At 40.6% G+C, this 23061-nt stretch overlaps 1 pseudogene across 1 annotated transcript; it reads right to left on the reverse strand.

Annotated features, from left to right (window-relative positions):
- Positions 1-15197: 15197 nt before the first annotated feature.
- Positions 15198-17626, reverse strand: LOC128593224 (paraneoplastic antigen Ma1-like; annotated as a pseudogene). The gene has a single exon (XR_008382291.1). The product of XR_008382291.1 is annotated as a paraneoplastic antigen Ma1-like (transcript).
- Between the last annotated feature and the right edge of the window lie 5435 nt (positions 17627-23061).

A 23061-nucleotide genomic window follows, 5' to 3' on the forward strand; every position in this document is an offset into this window, starting at 1 on the left:
TTTTGTAACATTGGCCAGAACTGTGTCACATGACCATACCTAAGCCAATGACTGGCAAGGGGGGTGAGATCATATGACCAGCTTAGACCACTGAGGTCTGCTCTTTGAGGCCAGGGAGTTTTCTTCCCGAAGTCCGTGGGTTCTATAAACAAGGAAGAAAAGGTAAGGAATGGATTTAGATAGGCAACCAGCTGTGTTTGCTAAGTGAGCTAACTGATCTAGGTCATGACAGCCTGACTATTCAGTCACTATTTGAAACACCAACAAGAAACCTTGCCTAAGTAGTACTCCTTATTTCTACCATAAACATGTCCTAGACTTTGCCTCTTTGTGGGTTTGTTTTTTTTTTAAGACAAGAGTGTCACTATGTCACCCTCAGTAGAGTGCGATGGCATCACAGCTCACGGCAACCTTAAACTCATGGGCTTAAGCGATTCTCTTGCCTCAGCTTCCCAAGTAGCTGGGACTACAGGCGCCCGGCACAACGCCCAGCTGTTTTTTTATTGCAGTTGTCATTGTCGTTTAGCTGGCCTGGGTCGGGTTTGAACCTGCCAGCCTTGGTGTATGTGGCTGGCGCCCTAACCACTGTGCTACGGGCGCTGAGCCATGATTAGAATTTTTTTTTTTTTTTGCAGTTTTTGGCTGGGACTAGGTTTGAACCTGCCACCTCCAGCATATGGGGCAGGCGCCCTACTCCTCTGAGCCACAGGCACTGCCCCAAGATTAGAATTTTTTAAGACTCCTGAAGAAGGATGAAATGTATTAAAATCTACTGTTCTAATCTAGTGTTTCTCAACCTTTTTTATCTCACACCACATTTGAACCTATGGTTAAACTTCCATGGCACACTTACATTGATCAAAAAAAAGGGTAAAAAAGAGAATATAGTTACTGTGCTTTGAACTTGTTTCCAAAATAATTTAATTAATGATCTTTAAAATTTTTTGCAGCTTGGGGAAGCACCTGTGGTTCAAAGAGTAGGGACCAGTCCCATATACCAGGGGTGGTGGGCTTGAACCCGGCCCTGGCCAAAACGGCAAAAATAATTTTTTTTTTTGCAGCTCATCTAAGATCCTCTCACCACACACCAGTGAGAAGCCAGGCGTGGCGGCTCACGCCTGCAATCCTAGCACTCTGGGAGACGAAAGTGGGTGGATTGCCTGAGCTCACAGGTTAGAGACCAGCCTGAGCAAGAGCAAGAGCAAGACCCGGTCTCCAAAACTAGCCAGGCATTGTGGTGGGCTCCTGTAGTCCCAGCTACTTGGGAGGCTAAAGCAAGAGAATCACTTGAGCCCAGGAGTTGGTGGTACTTCCCAGTGCTGGTCTATGAACTAGGACCAGGCCAGCTTCATCAGAATCACGTGGAGGGCGTTGTAATAGCAGGATACTGGGACTCTGTGATTACGTAAATGCACCATATAAATATGCTGTGCTCCTGTTTGGGGCACTCATATTGGTCGGTGATTCACTGTCAGGGTTCAGAGCACAACACCCCCAAAGTATGGCACCTTCTTTGTTGAGTATTTTGAAGTGATGGAGACCAAGGCCAATTCTTTCTGATCTTCCCTCTCACCTTCCCATGCCCTCTTTTCTTTCTCCATTTCTGCCTGATGGTTGGTCATGGAAACTTCTCCCCTGAAGCAAGCCATAAAACTGGGAAAGGTCACTGTCGGACTTACCTCCCCTGACAGTAAGCAGGTGGTAGGACTTGTTGCCACAGGTGTCCTTGGCTGATAAGCAGAGGGAAGGAATGCTACCCAGAGAGGCCAAGAAGAATCTGTACTAGCAGGACTGAGTTCTATGCCCCCAGGTATGTCCTTTAGATCCTTTTGCCCAATCACATTCCTCCTCCACAACTATCCACCTCTTTCATCAGACTTAGCATAAAAACAGCACAGTTTTCCCTTGGTTTGGGGGTTTTCCTTTCTGAAGGCTCCAATGTCATGTAAAATTTTGATTAAATGCTTTTGTTATTTTGTTAATCTTGTTAATCTTGAGATGTCAGCATGAACCTTGTGATGGGTGAAGGCAAAGATATTTCTTTTTCTCCTCCCCTACAATATCAATATCTTTTGAAGATCCATTGCCCTTCAAATTTTATATAGTTCATTTAAGAAAACTGACCTTTTTTTCTTTACCTCTATGCATTTTCCCCCTAAAAATAGTAAACTCATATGACATTTGGTCATCCTTAAATGGAAATATGAAAAAGAGGATTTCAGGCCTGGTATGGTGGCTCCCCCTGTAATCCTAGCACTCTGGGAAGCTGAAGCAGGTGGATCACCTGAGCTCAGGAGTTCAAGACCAGCCTCAGCCAGAGCGAGCGAGATCTCGTCTCTATTAAAAATAGAAAAATTAGCCAGCATTGTGGTGGGTGCCTATAGTCCCAGATACTTAGGACGCTGAGGCAGGAAAATCACTTGAACCCGGAAGTTTGAGGTTGCAGTGAGCTGTGATGACACCACTGCACTCTCTAGCCCTAGGACAGAGCAAGACCCCATCTCAAAAACAAACAAACAGACAAAAAAAAAAAAAAAACCAAAAGTGTGCAAGCAGGCCAGGTAAGAGGCTCATGCCTACAATCCTAGCATTCTGGGAGGCCACGGAAGATGGATTGGTAGAGCTCAGGAGTTCAAGACCAGCCTAAGCAAGATTGAGCCCCCTGTCTCTATTGAAAAGAGAAAAACTGAGGCAGGATTGCTTGAGCCCAGGAGTTCAAGGTTGCTGTAAACTATGATGATGCTGTAGCACTCTACCCAGGGTGACAGATTAAGATTCTGTCTCAAAAAAAAAAAAAAAAAAAAAAATGTGAAAGCAGTGTGGCTGACCATAACAGAATCATAGTCTCTTTTTCCTTTATGTCCAGCAAATCTCTAACACAAAGTCCAATCAAATAATTATGATCTTTGTATAAACTACTATCCTTTTCAATAACCATTCTTGTTCTCTCTCTGTGATGTCTAAATCCAGTTGGTTTGTACTTTATTATTTTTTTTCTTTTTGCGACAGAGTCTTACTATGTTGCCCTCAGTAGAGTACCATGGTGTTACAGCCCACAGCAACCCCAAACTCTTGGGCTTAAGCAATTCTCTTGTCTCATCCTCCCAAGTAGCTGGGACTACAGGCACCCGCCACAACACCCGGCTATTTCTTTGTTGTTGTTGTTGTTGCAGTTGTCATTGTTGCTTAGCTGGCCCAGGTTGGGTTAGAACCCCCAGCCTCAGTGCATGTGGCCAGTGCCATAACCACTGTGCTATGAACGTCGAGCTTTGCTTTGTACTTTAACTGAGAACTTAAGGTATCTGAGAAATTTGTTAAAAATAGAAATTTCTAGTCCTACCCCAGACCTTCAAATTGAAATCTCCAGGCCAGGCGCATTGGCTCATACCTGTAATCCTAACATTTTGGGAGAGCAAGGTGGGTGGATCTCCTGAGCTCAGGAGTTCCACACTAGCCTGAGCAAGGGCAAGACCCTGTCTCTATAAAAGTAGAAAAAGTAGCTGGGCAATGTGGCTAGCATCTGTAGTCCCAGCTACTCAGGAGCCTCAGGCAAAAATATCACCTGAGGTTATGGTGAGCTACGATGCCATGGCACTCTACCCAGGGTGACAGAGTGAGACTCGGTCTCAACAACAACAAAAAAAATCTCCAGAGGAAAAAAAAAAAAAAAATCTCCAGAGATGGCATCCCTTAATCTGCAGGACTTCATGAGCTCCCCTTGTGGCTTTGATGTAGTCAACCCAGTTCAGATTCCTAGGCCAAGGCCTACAAGTGGCACTGAGTCACACAGGCTTGGTCTTCAGGGACCTGACAGTTATGCTGACTGTCCTGTGTATTGATACACTGCATCACAAAACCATAATGACCAAAGGTCATTCATCCAGTATTTGTTAATGACTTTGCACTGTGGGATTGGAGTGATGCTGGCTAACCAGCCCACCTCCAGCCCCTGGTAGGGAATTCTAGTTCTACTCAGTAGGTGAAAAGGTGGCAGCCTGGCTCCTTGATTTTATTTTTCCCTCACAAATACCTTGTACCAGGAAACACAGAAGATGAACAAATACCCAGGCAAGCGTTTGAGTAGCTCATGCAAAATTTTTTTGTTTGTTTTGTTTTTTTAAGACAGAGCCTCAAGCTATTACCCTGTGTAGAGTACTGTGGCATCACAGCTCACAGCAACCTCCAACTCCTGGGCTCAAGCGATTCTCCTGCTTCTGCCTCCCAAGTAGCTGGGACTACAGGCACCTGCCACAATGCCCGGCTTTTTTTTTTTTTTTTTTTGGTTGCAGCCGTGATTGTTGTTTGGTGGGGCTGGGCTGGATTCGAACCCGCCAGCTCAGATGTCCGTGGCTGGCGCTTTAGCCGCTTGAGCCACAGGCGCTGAGCCTCATGCAAAGGTTTTTAGGAGTGATGACAGAGTGAAGAGGAGACATACCTGGGTTTTCAACCTACCTGCATTCCAGATGAGAAGATGGTGACCTTGGGCAAAGCCTAGAGTCCTGCAAGTTTAGTTCCTTCAGTTGTGAAGCTGGGACTAGTGACAACTGCCTCTGGAGTGATTGTGAAAAGCAAATGCAGCAGTGTATGAACCAGCCTTTGGGGACTAACAGAAGAAACCACTCTTGCTCTTACAAGAAGACTGTTGCCAGAGAACCCCACCTAAGACGTCTGTACAACACGCCCCATTGATAGGAAGCACTCCATAAAGGGAAGCTGCCATACTTTGAGTCTAAGAAACAGAAGATATACACCATTAATGGAGGAATTAAATGCTTCCAAAATCACTGAAGACTGGAAATACAGAAGTAACTCCCAGAAAAACACCCAGAACTGCCTGGCCAGGAGAATAGGAATTGGGAAAGATTGACAAAGATCAGGGTCACACAACTTGGCAAATAGCGAATGGTAAGGTAGCTGCTTTCACTGTGGCTCCAGGGACAAATGCCCTCAACTCAAGAGCACCAGGAAATCCCTCTAACAACTGGTGCTTCCAGAACCACACCAATAAAGCACATGTCCTGCTTCCTGCAGAGACATATGCTCACACTGTGCAGAAGAAACAATGACGTTTTTGTCGCCAGCAGCAGCAGCAGAAGCCCCAGAAATAAGGACCCCACTTCCCTTCACCTGCCACATCATCAGTGGGTTCAAGTGATTGGCTGACCTGGCGTATCCCAATTCTAGCTGCAGTGGTACCTAGAAACACAGTTTTAAGCCTCCTTCAATCTCTACAATTCAGAAAAGCAAAGCAGGAGGGCAGAATGCATACCAATCCTCCTTACCCACCCAACAGAGCTTATATACAGGACCTCACTGTGCCAGGCTCCTAGTATACACTCAGTATGTCTCCAGATAGTGAAAACAATGAAAACAACAGGAAACATGTTTTCCTTGTTAGCTTAGGGAAAAAATCAAAGAAAAAAGGAAGACTAACCTGTTTCTTTTCTCTAGGGTGGCTTTTGTTGGCAAACAGGAATCCACTGTTATCTTCCCAGCAATAACACAGATGGTTTTTTGAAGTTGCTGGCTTGCATAGCTGAGAAAGTGAAATTCCTAGATAAAGCAGCAAAAGAATGCTCTCTTCCATGAAGACAGGTGCCTTTTATGGCTCTGCTAGAAGATTCACTGCAAAGCTTTTTTCCCCCTACAAATACATTGCTCCTCCTCAATGATTAATTAAGCCAGTAAAGCTTCAGACATTTCAGGAAGCTGCTGACAGGTTTAACTTTTTTTTTGAGACAGAGTCTCACTATGTCACGTTGGGTAGAGTGCCTCACAGCTCACAGCAACCTCCAACTCTTGGGCTTAAGCTTTTCTCTTGCCTCAGCCTCCCAAGTAGCTGGGACTACAGGCAATGTATTGCAATTGCATTGAATCTGTTGTTCAATCTAGAGAGAACTAATAGCATAACAACATCTAGGGCTTCTGATTTGTGACCATGGAATAGCTCTTCATTTATTTAGGTCTTCTTTAATTTGTCACCAGTATTTGTAGTTCTCAGTGTATGACTCTTGCATATATTTTGTTAATTTAATCCTGATATAGTTTATGCTTTTGTATGCTATTTCCAATTTTCATTAGTAATATATAAAAATAACAGACTTTTTATGTTGACTGTGTGTCCTGTGGCCTTACTAAATATTCATTTATTAGTTTCAGTAGCTTTTCCTGCTTTGTAAATTCCTTAGGGTTCTCTTCATAGAACATCATGTCATCTGAAAAAAGCAAGAGGGACTTTACCTAACAATTGCAATCAGTGTAACCTGGCTTATTGTACCCTCAATGAATCCCCAACAATAAAAAAAAAAAAAGAATAAAAAAAAAAAGAACATCATGCCATCTGAAAAAAGATATTTCATTCTTTCCGATTTGTATGTATAGTAGAACCTCCATGGTTGCCCTCCTCCCTAGATTGACCTCCTCCTTAACGTGATCTAATTTTTGTAGATCAGAAAGTACCATATGTACTTACCAAAACAGTTGACCTAGTTCCTTAAGTTGACTACCTCCATGTGTTGACCAGTTTATTATAGTCCCTTGTGTGATCAACTTACAGAGGTTCTATTGTACTTTTTTTTTTTTTTTTTGAGACAGAGTCTGTTGACCTGGGTAGAGTGGCATGGCATCACAGCTCACAGCAACCTCAAACTCTTGGGCTTAAGCAATGCTCTTGCCTCAACCTCCCAAGTAGCTAGGATTACAGGTGACTGCCACAATGCCCAGCTATTTTCTTTTTGGTTTTGTTGTTGCAGTTGTCATTGCTGTTTTAGCTGGCCCAGGCCAGGTTCAAACCCACCAGCCTTGGTGTACGTGGCCAGTGCCCTACTCACTGAGCTACGGGTGCTGCCTGTATTTTCTTTTTATTGCATTACTGCTCTGACTCGGACTTCCAACACAATGTTGAATAGAAGTGGTGTAAATAAATAAATAAAAATAAGAATAGAAGAGGTGCTTCCATTATAGGAAGAAATTGCTGTCTTTCATCATAAAGGGCAAAGTTAGCACTAGGTTTTTGTTGAAGGGGAAAATGCAGGTTCTCCATCACATAACAGAAACACTGTGCTTAGTAAAATTGTTACAAAGTAGACTAAACAGGTCCAAAGATAACTACTTGGGGGGGAACCACTTTCTTGGGTGCCTCAGCATTTCCCTGAAACTGCCAGTTCAAATTGGCCCTGACTGCTTTAGAGCTGCTTTGGTTGTCCTACAGTGCCCTTTAGCTAACTATATTATAATGCCAAAATCTCTGCCTAGGGGAAATTGTAGTATCATTAACATAATATGAGTTGCATGACTGTATATGATGACTGTACTGAGCCTGCATTGTTTCACTGTAAACAAGCAAAGATACAATGTAAAAACTTTGCATTACTCATTGGGAAGAGATTTAAGGCAACACAAGAGATTTTGAAAGAAAGAAATGCAAGAAAGCTCCTATGGAAGAAATTCCTGTGCCACCCAGGAGCAAGTGCCCTTATATCAGTAAGTAGCCTCTACTAAATGTATCTAACTCAGTCCAGCCTGTCTTGTTGGTCTTGCTTGAGTCATTCTTTGGTCTCCTACACTGTTTCCCTGAAAATAAGACAGTGTCTTATTTTAAGGTGTGCTCCCAAAGATGCGCTAGGTCTTATTTTCAGGGGATATCTTATCTTTCCTGTAAGTAGGTCTTATTTTTGGAGGATGTCTTATTTTTGGAGGATGTCTTATTTTCGGGGAAACAGGGTAGTTCTATCTCTTGTTTGGTGGCAGTTTTTCTATACTGTCCCAGGATAAAACATCTGTAGATGCCCTTTATTGGGTTGAAGAGGTTTCCTTAATTAAGAAAGTGAAGTGAAGGCTATGTATACCAGTTTGTTGTATTTCAAGCTGTATATAAAAACAGCACATTGTACCCCATAAATGCATTTTTGTACACAGCTATGATTTAATAACAAAAAAAAAAAAAGAAGAAGAAGAAGTAGAAGAAGAGGTTTTCTTCAATTTCTAGTTTGTTGAGAGTGTGTTTTTTGGGTTTAATTAAGAATGTATGGAACTTTATTATATGCTTTTTCTGCATCCATGGATAACCATGTAATTTTTTGTTAACATGGTAAATTACACTGAGTTATACCAACCTTGCATTCCTGTAATCAAATTTATTTAGTCATAATTTTTTTTCTATATTGCTGTATTCATTTGTTGGCAAAAATTTGTCAAAGTTTTGTTAAGGTGTCTGTGTTCCTGAGAGATATTAGTTAATACTTAAACTATAATGTCTTTGGTTTTGGAATCAATATAATGCTGGTTGGGAAGGTTTTTCTTTTCTTCCATTATCCAGAGAGTTTTGTGAAGAATTGATAAAATTCTTCCTTAAATGTTTGGTAGAATTTACCACTAAAACCACCTAGGAGTTCCGTTGAGGGGAAGTTTATAACTATGAACTCATTCCATTAAACAGATACAGGACTATTTCAAGTTATGCATTTCTTCTTGATTAAGCATCAGTAATTTGACTTTCAAGGAATGTATTTACTTTATTAAGTTTTTGAATATATTGGTATAATGCATTCACAACATTCTTATCATTTTAAAGTCCACAGAATGTATAGTAATGTCCCCATGTTCATTCTTGATATCAGTAATTTATATGTCCCATTTTTCTTTTCCTGATTAATCTAGCTAGATCCACCTACCTAAAAGCTATCCATTTTATTAATCCTTTCAAAGAACTAACTTTTGGGTTTCATTTATTTTCTCTACTGTTTATCAGATTTGTTTTTCTCTTTTTCTTTCTTTTGTCCTCTGATCTTTACATCAATTTTCTATTTCATTTATTTCTCTTCTTTATTATTTCCGTCATGGTTAATTTTATGTGTCATCTAGACTAGGCCATGGGGTATATCCAGCTATTAGGTCAAACATTATTCTAGACATGTCTGTGAGAGTATTATTGAACAAAAGTAACATTTGAGGCCAAAGGGCTAGTTAATCAGTACTCCTGGAGCACAAACGCAACTTCTCTTTATCTGCTCATCTAGCCAAACAGTGAAAAATAATCATGGGACGGAATCAGCAGAAAAACTCTGGCAACATGAATAATCGGAGTAGATCAACTCCCCCAAGGCAGACACACCAGAAGATCCCATTCATAAACAAATGGCTGAGATGTCAGAAATCAAATTCAGAATTTGGATTGCAAATAAGATTAATAGAATGAGTTAAAGTTGGAATTAGAAATTCAAGGAGCATTTCAAAACTTGTCTCAAGAATTCAGTGAATTCAAAGACAAAAATCAACAAAGATTTTGACACATTGAGGCAAGAACTTGCAGCCCTCAAAGATCTGAGAAATACAGTAGAATCCCTCAGTAACAGAATGGAGCAAGCAGAGGAAAGGATTTCAGACATTGAAGACAAAGCTTTTGAACGTTCCCAAAAGCTCAAAGAGGAAGAGAAGTGGAGAGCAAAAATGGATCACTCTCTCAGAGAGCTCTGGGATAATCCAAGAAAACTAATATTCGTCTTATAGGAATGCCTCAAGGTGATGAGGTTGCTTCAAAAGGCCCAGATGCTCTACTCAAAGACATAATGGAAGAGAACTTCCCAAACATGACAAGAGATTCTGAAATTCAGATAGCAGACAGTTTCAGAACCCCAGCACGACTCAACCCAAATAAAGCATCTCCCAGACACATTATAATTAACTTCACCAAAGTTAATAGGAAGGAGAAAATTGTGCAAGCAGCCAGATGTAAGAAAACCATAACCTACAAGGAGAAGAATATTACAATGACTGCAGATCTCTCTGCTGAAACCTTTCAAGCTAGAAGAGCATGGTCATCAACTTTTAACCTCCTAAAACAAAATAACTTTCAACCCAGGATCCTATATCCAGCTAAACTGAGTTTCATTTATGATGGAGAAATTAAATACTTTAATGACATTCACATGTTGAAGAAATTTGCCATAATTAAACCAGCTCTCCAGGATATTCTCAGACCTATCCTCCATAATGACCAGCACAATCCTCTACCACCAAAGTAAACTCACTCAGAAACTTTTGATCAAATTCCAACTTCCACAGTGGTGAAAGAATTAAAAATGTCCACTGGACTTTCGAAAAACTCGATACCTCAAATACTACCAGGCTTATCTATATTCTCAGTTAAGCTGATTGGCTTAAATTATCCTCTAAAGAGGCACAGGTTGGCTGATTAGATACAAAAAATCAGGTCAGATATCTGCTGCATACAAGAATTTCACCTTACCTTAAAAGATAAATTTAGACTCAGGGTGAAAGGATGGTCATCTATAATTCAGGCAAATAGAAATCAGAAAAAAGCAGGTGTTGCAATTTTATTCGCAGATACAATAGGCTTTAAACCAACAAAAGTAAGGAAATTTAAGGATGGTCCCTCACTTCATATTTATTAAGGGTAACACTCAACAAGATGAGATTTCAATTATTAACATTTATGCACACAACAAAAATGAGCCTCAATTTATAAGAGAGACTCTAATGGACATGAGCAACTTGATTTCCTCCAGCACCGTAATAGTCAAAGATTTTAACACCCCTCTGGCAGTGTTGGATAGATCCTCCAATAAGAAACTAAGCTAGGAAATTTTAGACTTAAACTTAACCATTCAACAATTGGATTTAACAGACATTTATAGAACATTTCATCCTAACAAAACTGAATACACATTCTTCTCATCAACCCATGCAACATCCTCCAAAATTGATCACATTTTAGGTCACAAGTCTAACCTCAGCAAATTTTAAAAAATAGAAATTATTCCTTGCATCTTCTTAGACCATCATGGAATAAAAGTTGAACTCAGTAACAACAGGAATCTGCATATTCATACAAAAACATGGAAGTTAAATAACCTTATGCTGAACAATAGCTGGGTCATAGATGAGATTAAGAAGGAAATTACCTAATTTTTGGAACAAAACAATAATGAAGACATGAATTACCAGAACTTCTAAGATACTGCAAAGGCAATCCTAAGAAGTAAACTTACAGTATTGCAAGCCTTCCTCAAGAGAATGGAAAGAGAGGAAGTTAACAACTTAATGGGACAGACATCTCGAGCAACTGGAACAAGAAGAACCTTCTAATCCCAAACCCAGCAGAAGAAAAGAAATAACCAAAATTAGAGCAGAATTAAATGAAATTGAAAACAAAAAGATTATAAAACAGATCAATAAATCAAAAAGTTGGTTTTTTGAAAAGATCAATAAAATAGATAAACCTTTGGCTAACCTAACCAGGAATAAACGAGTAAAATCTCTAATTTCATCAATCAGAAATGGCAAAGACGAAATAACAGCAGACTTCTCAGAAATTAAAAAAAAACCCTTAATGAATATTATAAAAAACTTTATTCTCAGAAATATGAAAATCTGAAGGAAATTAACCAATACTTGGAAGCACGCCACCTTCCAAGACTTAGCCAGAATTAAGTGGAAATGTTGAACAGGCCTATACTAAGTTCTGAAATAGCATCAACTATACAAATCTCCCTAAAAAGAAAAGCCCAGGACCAGATGGCTTCACGTCAGAATTCTACCAAACCTTTAAAGAGGAACTAATACCTCTATTACTCAACCTTTTCCAAAATATAGAAAAAGAAGGAATACTACCCAACACATTCTATGAAGCAAACATCACCTTGATGCCCAAACCAGGAAAAGACCCAACAAGAAAAGAAAATTATAGACCAATATCCCTAATGAATATTGATGCAAAAATATTCGATAAGATCCTAGCAAACAGAATCCAGCAACACATCAAACAAATTATACACCATGACCAAGTGGGTTTTATCCCAGGGTCTCAAGGCTGATTCAATATACATAAATCTATAAATATAATTCATCGCATAAACAAAATAAAAAACAAAGAACATATGATTCTCTCAATTGATGCAGAAAAAGCTTTTGATAATATCCAGTATTCTTTCATGATGAGAACGCTTAAGAAAATTGGTATAGAAGGGACAGTTCTTAAACTGATAGAGGCCATCTACAGCAAACCCACAGCCAATATCATATTGAATGGAGTTAAATTGAAATCATTTCCACTTAGATCAGGAACCAGGCAAGGTTGCCCATTGTCTCCACTGCTCTTTAACATTGTAATGGAAGTTTTAGCCATCACAATTAGGGAAGAAAAGGTGATCAAGGATATCTATATAGGGTCAGAGGAGATGAAACTTTCACTCTTCACAGATGCTATGATTGTATATCTGGAAAACCCCAGGGATTCTACTACAAAACTCTTAGAAGTGATCAAGGAATACAGCAGCATCTCAGGTTACAAAGTCAACATTCATAAATCTGTAGCCTTTATATATACCAACAATAGTCAGGCTGAAAAAACTGTCAAGGACTCCATTTGTTTCACAGTAGTGCCAAAGAAGATGAATATTTGTTAGTTTACCTAACAAAGGACATGAAAGATCTCTATAAAGAACTATGAAACTCTAAGAAAAGAAATAGCTGAAGATGTTAACAAATGGAAAAACATACCATGCTCATGGCTGGGAAGAATCAACATTGTTAAAATGTCCATACTACCCAAAGCAATATACAATTTTAATGCAATCCCTATTAAAGCTCTACTGTCATACTTTAAAGATCTCAAAAAAATAATACTTCGTTTTATATGGAATAAAAAAAAACTCAAATAGCCAAGACATTACTCAGAAATAAAAGCAAAGCAGGAGGAATCACGCTACCAGACCTCAGACTGTACTATAAATCGATAGTGATCAAAACAGCATGGTATTGGCACAAAAACAGAGAGGTAGATGTATGGAACAGAAAAGAGAACCAAGAGATGCACCGAGCTACTTACTGTTATTTGATCTTTGAAAAGCCAATTAAAAACATTCAGTGGGGTTGGCGCCTGTGGCTCAGTCGGTAAGGCGCCTGCCCCATATACCGAGGGTGGCGGGTTCAAACCCGGTCCCGGCTGAAGTGCAACCAAAAAAATAGCCGGGCGTTGTGGCAGGCACCTGTAGTCCCAGCTACTCGGGAGGCTGAGGCAAGAGAATCGCTTAAGCCCAGGAGTTGGAGATTGCTGTGAGCTGGGTGAGGCCACGGCACTCTACCGAGGGCCATAAGGTGAGACTCTGTCTCTACAAAAAAAAAAAAAAAAATTCAGTGGGGAAAAGATTCCCTATTTAACAAATGGTACTGGGTGAATTGGCTGGCGACCTGTAGAAGAATGAAACTGGATCCACACCTTTCACCATTAACACCATTAACAGGATAGACTCACTGGATTAAAGATTTAAACTTAAGACATGAAACTATAAAAATACTAGAAGAAAGTGCAGGGAAAACACTTGAAGAAATTGCTCTGGGAGAATATTTTATGAGGAGGATCCCTCGGGCAACTGAAGCAACGCCAAAAATACATTACTGAGATCTGATCAAACTAAAAAGCTTCTGCACAGCCAAGAACACAGTAAGTAAAGCAAGCAGACAGACCTCAGAATAGGAGAAGATATTTGCAGGTTATGTCTCCGACAAAGGTTTAATCACCAGAATCCACAGAGAACTCAAACGTATTAGTAAGAAAAGAACAAGTGATCCCATCTCAGTGTGGGCAAGGAACTTGAATAGAAACTTCTCTGAAGACAGGCGCACGGCCTACAGACACATGAAAAAATGCTCATCATCCTTAAATCATCAAAGAAATGCAAATCAAAATCACTTTGAGATATCATCTAACTCCAGTAAGATTAGCCCACATCACAAAATCCCAAAACCATAGATGTTGGTGTGGATGTGGAGAAAAGGGAACACTTGTGCACTGCTGGTGGGAATGCAAACTAATACATTCCTTTTGGAAAGATGTTTGGAGATCACTTAGGTATTTAAAAATAGACCTGCCATTTGATCCTTCAATTCTTCTACTACATATATATCCAGAGGACCAAAAATCACTTTATAACAAAGATATTTGCACCAGAATGTTTATTGCAGTCCAATTCATAATTGCTAAGTCATGGAAGAAGCCCAAGTACCATCAACCCATGAACGGATTAATAAATTGTGGTATATGTACACCATGGAATATTATACAGCCTTAAAAAAGATGGAGACTTTACCTCTTTCATGTTTACATGGATGGAGCTTGAACATACTTGTCTTAGCATAGTATCCGAAGAATGGAAGAAAAAGTATCCAATGTACTCAGCCCTACTATGAAACCAATTTATAAATACCCACACTTTCATATGAAAGCTATAACCTAACTATAGCCCAAAAAGAAGGGGAAAGAAGAGAGGGAGGGAAAGGGAGGGGGGAGGACGAGTGGAAGGAGGATAATTGGTGGGACCACACCTACAGTGCATTTTACAAGGGTACAAGTCTATTAAGTGTAGAATTTAAATGTTTTAACACAATAACTAAGAAAATGCAGTGAAGGCTGTTAACCAGTTTGATGGAAGTATTTCAAATTATATATAAAACCAGCACATTGTACCCCATAACTGCATTAATGTACACAGCTATGATTTAATAAAAAAACAAACAAGTAACATTTGAATCCATGGACTGAGTAAAGCAGATTGCCCTCTCTAATTCTGGTGGGCCCCATCTAATCAGTTAAAGACCCATATGAAAAAAAAAACAAAAAAACGCTTAACACTCCTTCAAGTAAGACAGAATTCTTTCTACTGGATGGTCTCCAGTTTGGGACCTAAACTTCTCCCTGCCTTTGGATATCAACTGAAACATCAACTCTTCCTGAGCCGTTTCATGGCCTACAACAATGTTTTTCAACATTTTTAATCTCATGGCACACTTGAACCTGTAGTTAAACTTCCATGGTATACTTAAATTATGTTGATCAAAAAAAAAGAGCAAGGGAGGGTTAATAGGGGGACCACACACCTATGAAGCATACTGCAAGTACAAGTTGGATCTATCAGGTGTAGAACACAAATGTCTTAACACTGTAATTGGGTAAATGAGGTGAAGTCTATGTTAATTAGTAGGATGTAAGCACTCCAATTTGTACAAATAATCAACACATTGAATCCCACAATGGCATAAATGTATTCATGATCTATGTACGAATGATAAAAAATAAATGTATTCATGATCTATGTACAATTAATAAAAAAAATTCAAAATAAAAAAGAGCAAAATAAAAAGAATATACTTACTGTCCTTTAAACTTCTTTTGAAAATAATTTTTTTGAATTTTTAAAATATCTTTATTCATATACATCTATTTGATAACTTCAAATTTAGAACCCTTAAATTCAGCATTAACAAGAACCAGTCCGTGACATACTGTAACTGGGTCCTATCAACCACCCCCTGTGATTTGTATCTTGTATCTCATGCAGTGAAAATTTGATTTACACAGCTTCATGATTGCAGTATTTTTCTAATACCCCATTTTAAACTGATCCATGTATTTAAAGATGAGAAGCAAGAAATCTGCATTGTAAAGTTGAGTAACTAATACCTAATAAATTCATATTTCTTTCCATTAATATAAATATGGAACAATTTACAAGAAACAAACTATCCACGATTTAGTAACAATACAACAGTTCATAATTTTACAGAACATTTTCTGTGAGCCATCCCCTGCATTAAACATCTGAACATGCAATTTCACATTTAATTGTCACAATTGGAAGAGTCACAGGTTCAATGTGTTTTTCACAACCGATGATGATGCCTTGATGACAGCCTGCACTGGGCACTTGTGTCCAAACCTTTACTGCCTTTTCCTCATGACCCACTTGCAGCAGCTCACAGTGTTTGCTTGCACAATTTTACAAATGTTAACCTGAATATGCAGGCTTGATTATCCCTACCCCAACCACTCCTTCAAAACAATAACAACAAAACCCCAAAATAGAACAGGGTAAGTCTTTACTATTCAGAGACACACCCACCTCTAAGACTCCACGGGGACAAGGAAGCAGCTGTGACCTAGGTCTGCACTAAAGCCCCTTTAGGGGACTCCGAAGTGCCCCTCTAGGCCTAACTGCAGGAGGGCTGTCTCAGCTTCCTCCTCCTCCTCCTCCTTGACTTTCTCCTCCGGGATCCCCACCAGCAACTGGAAGTGGTTTGGGGCCAGCCCTTCCGCAGCCTCCGGATGGCCCCGCTCTGGTTGGTCCGGGCATTGACCTGCTCCCAGCGGGCCTGGTTCATGTTAACTTTATCTATGGTCCCCATTTCCACTGCCTTCTGCAGCAGAGGCTCCAGACGAATGACATAGGCAGATAACTTTTCTCCAGGTTTCTGGTAAGTGTTCAGAAATTTGACCTGCGCATCCCTTGAGCTCTCCACGCTCCCGAACACCTGCTGAAGCGCCTTCAGGCATTCAGTAGTGGTTATAGCAGGGTTGCTGGTTTTGAGGATGCGAATGACATCAGCAGCCGGCCCTCTAAGACTCTCCATCAACCGCCGCCTCTTTTCCACATCAGACACCAGCCACTCCTGTATGACCTCATTAGTGTGCTCCAGCCAGGGATCAAAGGTTTCCTCCCCAGGCCCCGGGATGTCCCTCCCCGAGAAAAGCGTCAGCTTCTTGTACCATATAGACTCAACGAGAGGCTGAATAACATTATCCAAGACATAGTTAAGCATCTCTGGGCCTGGGGCTGGAGTAGGGTTCTGAAACCCAAGGACACGGGCAACATCTTGCACGGTCCACCCCTCTCTAGCTAGGAAGATGTGCAACCTTTCTAAAAATTCTGCATTGGAAGTTGGGGGCTTAAAGAGCACTTTCCAGACCCCTCCTTTGCCTGGCATCTCCCTGGGGATCGCGGCATAATCGACAGCGCCAGTGAGTTCTAACAAGGCTGCTTTCCCATTCTCTTCCCTCCAAAACATTCTCCCAAGTACTCGGTAGGGCACCTGGGGCATTGCAGCCTGGAGGGTCTCTTCGATTTCAGCCTCATCACAGTTCACTGGGATCCCCCAGACCAGCAGAGCCCTCTGGGAGTTCACATCCATCCCTCTGCACCAATCTTCCAACAGTGTCATCGCCATTTTCCCAACTATCTGGGGCGCCAATTCTACAAACACGGATTAGACGTAAGCTCACCGTGCTCTAGGACTTAGGACAGTATCAAGACTCCTCCCGGGCAGACCTGAGGAAGGCAAGCTTCACACGATCACAAGGAACAAATGGCACCAGAGTCCTGCTCTCACCCCTTCCCTGCCTGCAAAGCCAGTCCGCGGCGCGTCCACTGAGAGGCGTCTTGGGGATGCTCAGTCACGCGGCCGTCGCCATCTTGCGTCCCGGGTGGGGTCCGCAGCCCGCAGACAAGGCGTCCGGTGAGGCGCAGAAGACTAACGGGCGAGTGGCGAAAGCGGGAGCCGTGGGGCCCGCGAGCGGCCGGGGTGCGGTTACGAGGCGTGGCCGCCGCCGCGGGCCGCAGGGGCGCTGCGCACTCACTGCCGCCGGAGGGTCGCTCTGGCGCTCGCGCTCGGAGCCCGGCCTACAGCCTGGCGAGGAGCGTCGATTTAGCAGACGAGGATCGTGCCGACCCCGGAGGGAGAGAGAGAAGTGGCGCGGGAACTCCTCTGATCTGCGAGCAGGACCAAAGACCAAGGGCGGAGGCAGCAGAGGCGCGGCGGAGCGAGGGCGAGCGCGGGTACGGCGGCGCGGCCCCCTGCGCACTGCGGCGGCTCGGGCGCAGCGCGGGTACTGCGCGTCCCACCTGCCGCCCGGCCAGCAGCTACTGCTGCAATCGGGGGCGGGGCCTGCTCGCTTTTTCGAAAATAATTTAATTAATGATCTTTAAAAATTTTCACAGCACACCTAAGATCCTCTCACGGCACACCAGTTGAAAATCACTAGCCTAGAATATGGCCCATTTTGGTGAATGTCATAACTGCATTTAGAAAGAATTTATTCTGCTGTTGTTGGGTGAAGTATTCTACAAATACCAGTGGGATCAAGTTGGTTGATAGCATTGTTCAACCTCTATCTCTTTACTGGTGTTCTATCTACTTGTGCTATGAATTACTGAGGAAGGAGTGCTGCGATCTCCACCTGTAATTAATTGTAAGTTGCCTGTTTCTCCCTTCAGTCCTATCGATCTTTGTTTTGTGTGTTTTTTAGACAGAGTCTGGCTATGTTGCCCTCAGTAGAATGCGGTGGCATCACAGCTCACAGCAACCTCAAACTCTTGGGTTAAGCAATTCTCTTGCCTCAGCCTCCCAAGTAGCTGGGACTACAGGCGCCTGCCACAATGCCTGGCTATTTTTTGGTTGTAGTTGTCATTGTTGTTTGGCAGGCCCGGGCTGGATTCGAACCCACTAGCTCCAGTGTATGTGGCTGTAGCCCTAGCCACTGAGCTACAAGCGCTGAGCCTGTTTTGTGTATTTTGAATCTCTCTTATTAGGTGTGTTGAAGTTTAGAATTGTTGCATCCTATGAACTGTCATTTCAAAACGTTCCTTTTTATTCCTGATAATATTCATTGTTTTTAAGTCTAGATTCTCTAATAGTAATATAGTTTTCTTATAATTAGTCTTAGCATGGTTCATCTTTTCCCATCATTTTACTTTAAACCTAAATGTTTCCTCATATTTCCTTCCTTTGAAGACATCAGGGTCTACCTTTTAATTGGAGTATTTAGGACATTTACATTCAATATGATCAAAATGCGTGAGTTTAAATCTACATCTTGCTCTTTTTCTATTTATTTTGTTCACTTTTTCCTCTTTTCCTGATTTTTAATTTTTTTGGATTGTTTCTAATGACTTCATCTCCTCTCCACAAGGGCTTATTAGCCATACCTCTCTGCTTTATTCATTTAGTGGCTTCTCTAAGGTTTACAATATACTTCTAACTTACCCTAATCTATCTTCAAATAGTGTTTTAGCAGTACACGTGTAGCATGAGAACCTTACAAAAGCGTATTTCCATTTCCTCTTCTATTCTATGCGGTTTTCTACAGATAGCCTTGGCTCATTTAAGTGCATGCAGCTATGTCCATGCTCAGTATTGCCATAGCACAGCAACAGGGGCAAAGTAAGAAATAGAGCTATGTTCCATGCGAAGATATAACATTATTGAGGAAAGGCTGACTGCCTTGCCATCAATCAGAATAGCCACCAACCAGCCTCCCCAAGCTGCTCAAGGCACTGGCCCTTTATTTACTGGACCATGGTGGTGTGGGAGAGGGTCAGGAATTTCCAGGGCAAAGAGGAGGAAAGGATAGGTTTGAGACAGCAGTTACTTCCCAGTTTAGAAGTATTCTAGTACTTTAACACTGGTAGGTCATTCAAGTGTGTACTGCCTGTATTTATATGCTATAGGGAGGTAACATGAAGCACCCCTTATACAAACTGTTTAAGTCTTCCATGATATATAGCATGTTTTGTTTTTTTTTTGGAGATAGTCTCACTGTGTCATCATGAGTAAAGTGTCTCGGTGTCACAGCTTACAACCTCAAACTCTTGGGCTTTTGGGCTTAATCCTCTTGCCTCAGCCTCCTGAGGAGTTGAACTGCAGGCATGTGCCACAATGCCTGGATAGTTTTTCTATTTTTAGTAGAGACAGGACAGGACACTTGCTCAGGCTGGTCTCCAACTGCTGAGCTCAAACAATCCACCTGCCTTGGCCTCCCACAGTGCTAGGATTATAGGTGCAAGCCCAAGTGCCCAGCCTATACAGCATGTTTCTCTGAGGGCACAAGAAGTATCTAAGTTGGTCCATAAGCAAAACCAGACTCAGGAACCAGAGTAGAAAGAAAAAGCTCACATCTGTATTATAAACCATAATAATGGCAGATATTTAGTACTTACCATGTCAGACATTCCATGAGCCAGATCAAATTCATTATCTCTAAGCCTGACCCTGCAACCCTTTGAAGGCATATTGTGATTCTCAATTTGCAGATGAGGTACAGGAGGCATGGAGATTAAGAATTTGCCTAGGACCACACTGCTAAGAGGCACATTTGTATTGTACCTAACTCATCCCACCGTCCCCTTTCATTAAGATCGTTCCTTCTAGTATATGAAGAATTACTTAAAAGTGTTTCATTTGTGTTAGTGTCAGCAACAGCAAATAAAGCCCAGGCTCCTGCTTCATCTCTGTATTCCTGAAGCTCCCTATTACCTTTCTCATTCTAGACTAAGAATCATGGCTTGGAGCTGGAGAACATGATCCATGATTATGGGAAATCTGCTTTATAAACAATACTAAAGCAACCTAACCCCAAACCCCTTACTTGGTGCCACAAGATGTGATTCTCATGAGGCAGAGAATCCTGCCTGGAGTCTGCAGCCTTCCTTCATTCAACATTATTCTGATAGTGTGTTCACAACTCTACAAACTGGAAGTGCCTTCTGCCTTATATTCCTAAACCAAAGCACTCATGTATTTTAAGGCAGCTTCCTTTTTCTAAGGTGGACTTGTTTTTTGAATGGGAAAGTGACTTAGCTTAGAGATCCAGCTCATAGCCTCTGAAGTCTGAAAGAATTATTTTTATTTTTCTCAAAGGGAGCTCTAGAAATTAGTGGTCCTAGTCTAAATATCCTAAATCTGTGAGGTCTTTTCACAACACCCAAAACTCCCAAATTTGTGATGAGAACAGGCAGCACAATGTAATAAAAAACAAGAGTGGTTTTAAAAGCTTTAGTTTAATAATTCACATGTCTGCAGGCTCAATTATAACAAATGGAAAAGCAAACTATACAAAAGGAAATTAGCTGCTAAACACACTCAAGCAAATGTAAGTGGAAGGCAACAAATGCAACAAAGCTTTGCACCAGAACTCCAAGACCTTCATAAACTCACTAAAAAATAAAATGTCCTCAGAAAATGGGGGACATGTTTATAGTATTCAATTAGTATTTCTACACTTTAGGATATATAGGTAATTAGAAAACTTTTTTTTGTTGTTGTTGTTGCAGTTTTGGCTGGGGTCAGGTTCGAACCCACCACCCTCAGTATATGGGGCCAGTACCCTACTACTCACTGAGCCACAGGAGCTGCCCTAGAAAACTTTTTCAATGCCAATTTATTTTACCTCAAATTTACCTTTCAAAAACTAATTTTCACTAAAGGGTTTGTTTGAGATTATCCAATTAGCCATACTCTGTTGATTCCGTTACTGAATATAACCGGTGCCCTATGCTTAGCACAGCAGTTGCCTTGTCATTTTAGATATTGCCTTGTCAATATCCAAGTTAAAGTGAACATCAGACTAAATATTTGAGAAGTTTCTTTAGTATCTTTTTGCTTACAAATGCCTCCCCTATTGAAATTCAGCATAAATACTCTTTTCCTAGGGTAGGTTGAAACCACACCCACATTTCTTTCTTATCAAGATAAGTAGGAGGTAGGCCTGGGATGGGATTTAGGAGAGGGTAAATTAAGTCCTATTCTTTCCCAGTGATTCCAACTTCCTTATATGGGTTCATATTCCTCCTGGAATCTGGCATTTAATTGTCAACCAGTCTTAATTTGGGAAGAATTTGGGGAGGTTCTGTGAAATCCTGGTTTTTGAGTTTTCATGTGAAATTTCACTACATAAAGTTGACTGATGCAATCAACTTTGGTTCAGAACTAAGTGGTATCAAGATATAATGCAAGTTTAAGATCATTTGTAGATCAGTTTACTGAAATGGTAGGTGGTAGGTAAAATTTTCAAATTTTTTAACTTTATGAGTTCATAGAACTCTGAATATGGAGAAACTGTTATGAAATGAGAGAGACTATCAGGATGTGAATGCATGAAAAACACTGCACAGTTAATAAATGTTTATAAAGTGGTAAAACACTCTAATTTCAATCTTTGTTGTATTACTTGTATGATGCTGAGGAAATAACTAAGCTTCTCTATGGCTTTATTTCCTCACCCATAAACATTTATTACCTGTGTCACTTAGGGAATTATGCTAAGCACTTTGGGGATTCAAAGATAATCATCACATGTCTTACTTTCAAGATTTAAAACCAAGTTGTGCGACTTTAAAAAAAACCTAGCTGAGAATGAAAGCAGTATATAAGTACTTTGAAGGGGGGAAAAACTGAGTGTGGATTTAGGACCTAGACTGCCTGGATTAGACTTCTAGCTCCACCACTTTCTCTGCAAACTAGAGCAGTTACTTAAGTCTTTGAGCCTCAGTTTCCTCATCTCTAAAATGGTGATTAACAGTAAGCAGTTATACCTTATTATCATATAATATTATGATTATATTATATGATAATAAGGTATTAAATCAGCTTAATATAAAGAGTTCATCAAAACCACAATGAGATGCCACTTCAGATCCAATAGAATGGCTATTATTAAAACACAACATAACAAAACAGAAAATAACATGTATTCCCAACAATGTAGAAAAATTGGGTACCTTGTGTATGCTGATAGGAATGTAAAGTGTACAGCCACTGTGAAAACTATATAATGGTTTCTCCAAAAATTAAGCTACCCTATTGACCCAGCAATTCCACTTCTAGTCAAATACCCTAAAGAATTAAAAGCAAGGAATCTAACAGGTATTTGTATAGTCATGTTTAAAGCAGCATTATTCACAGTAGCCAAAAGGTGGAAACAACCCAAGTGTCCACCAACAAACGAATGGAAGAGCAAAAGGTGATGTACTGTTAGAATAGTCAGACATGTATAAGTGCTCAGTAAACATTAACTAGCATTAGTCTTTAAGGGAGTTCAGAAGAGAAAATCATTTGCAGCAGCCAGTATATAAGAAGTGGCCTATCGAAGCTAGGACTTAAGATGGATGGGATCTATAGTCATTATTATTCACAGCAGCACTCTAAAAATCAAAACTAGATGTGAGGTGATGGTGTTAAAAGCTTTTGTCAAAATTTAAAAAAACAAATTGATAACTGTTAGTGCCAGGCATAGGGGTCACACTGATGAAGATACAAAACTTGCTCTAAAGGAGCTCATAATCCAGCAACAGAGCCAAAACACAAACAAGTGAGTATGGAAAAATTAATTCAAGGATCAAAGAAATGTCACTTTTCACCTCATTCTACATTTTATTAAATAGTGCAGCAGTTGATACTTAAAATTCAAACTTTAAGGAGATCTGGATGCCTTTA

This window comes from Nycticebus coucang, chromosome 9 (assembly GCF_027406575.1).
Source record: "Nycticebus coucang isolate mNycCou1 chromosome 9, mNycCou1.pri, whole genome shotgun sequence".
Taxonomy (NCBI): domain Eukaryota; kingdom Metazoa; phylum Chordata; class Mammalia; order Primates; family Lorisidae; genus Nycticebus; species Nycticebus coucang.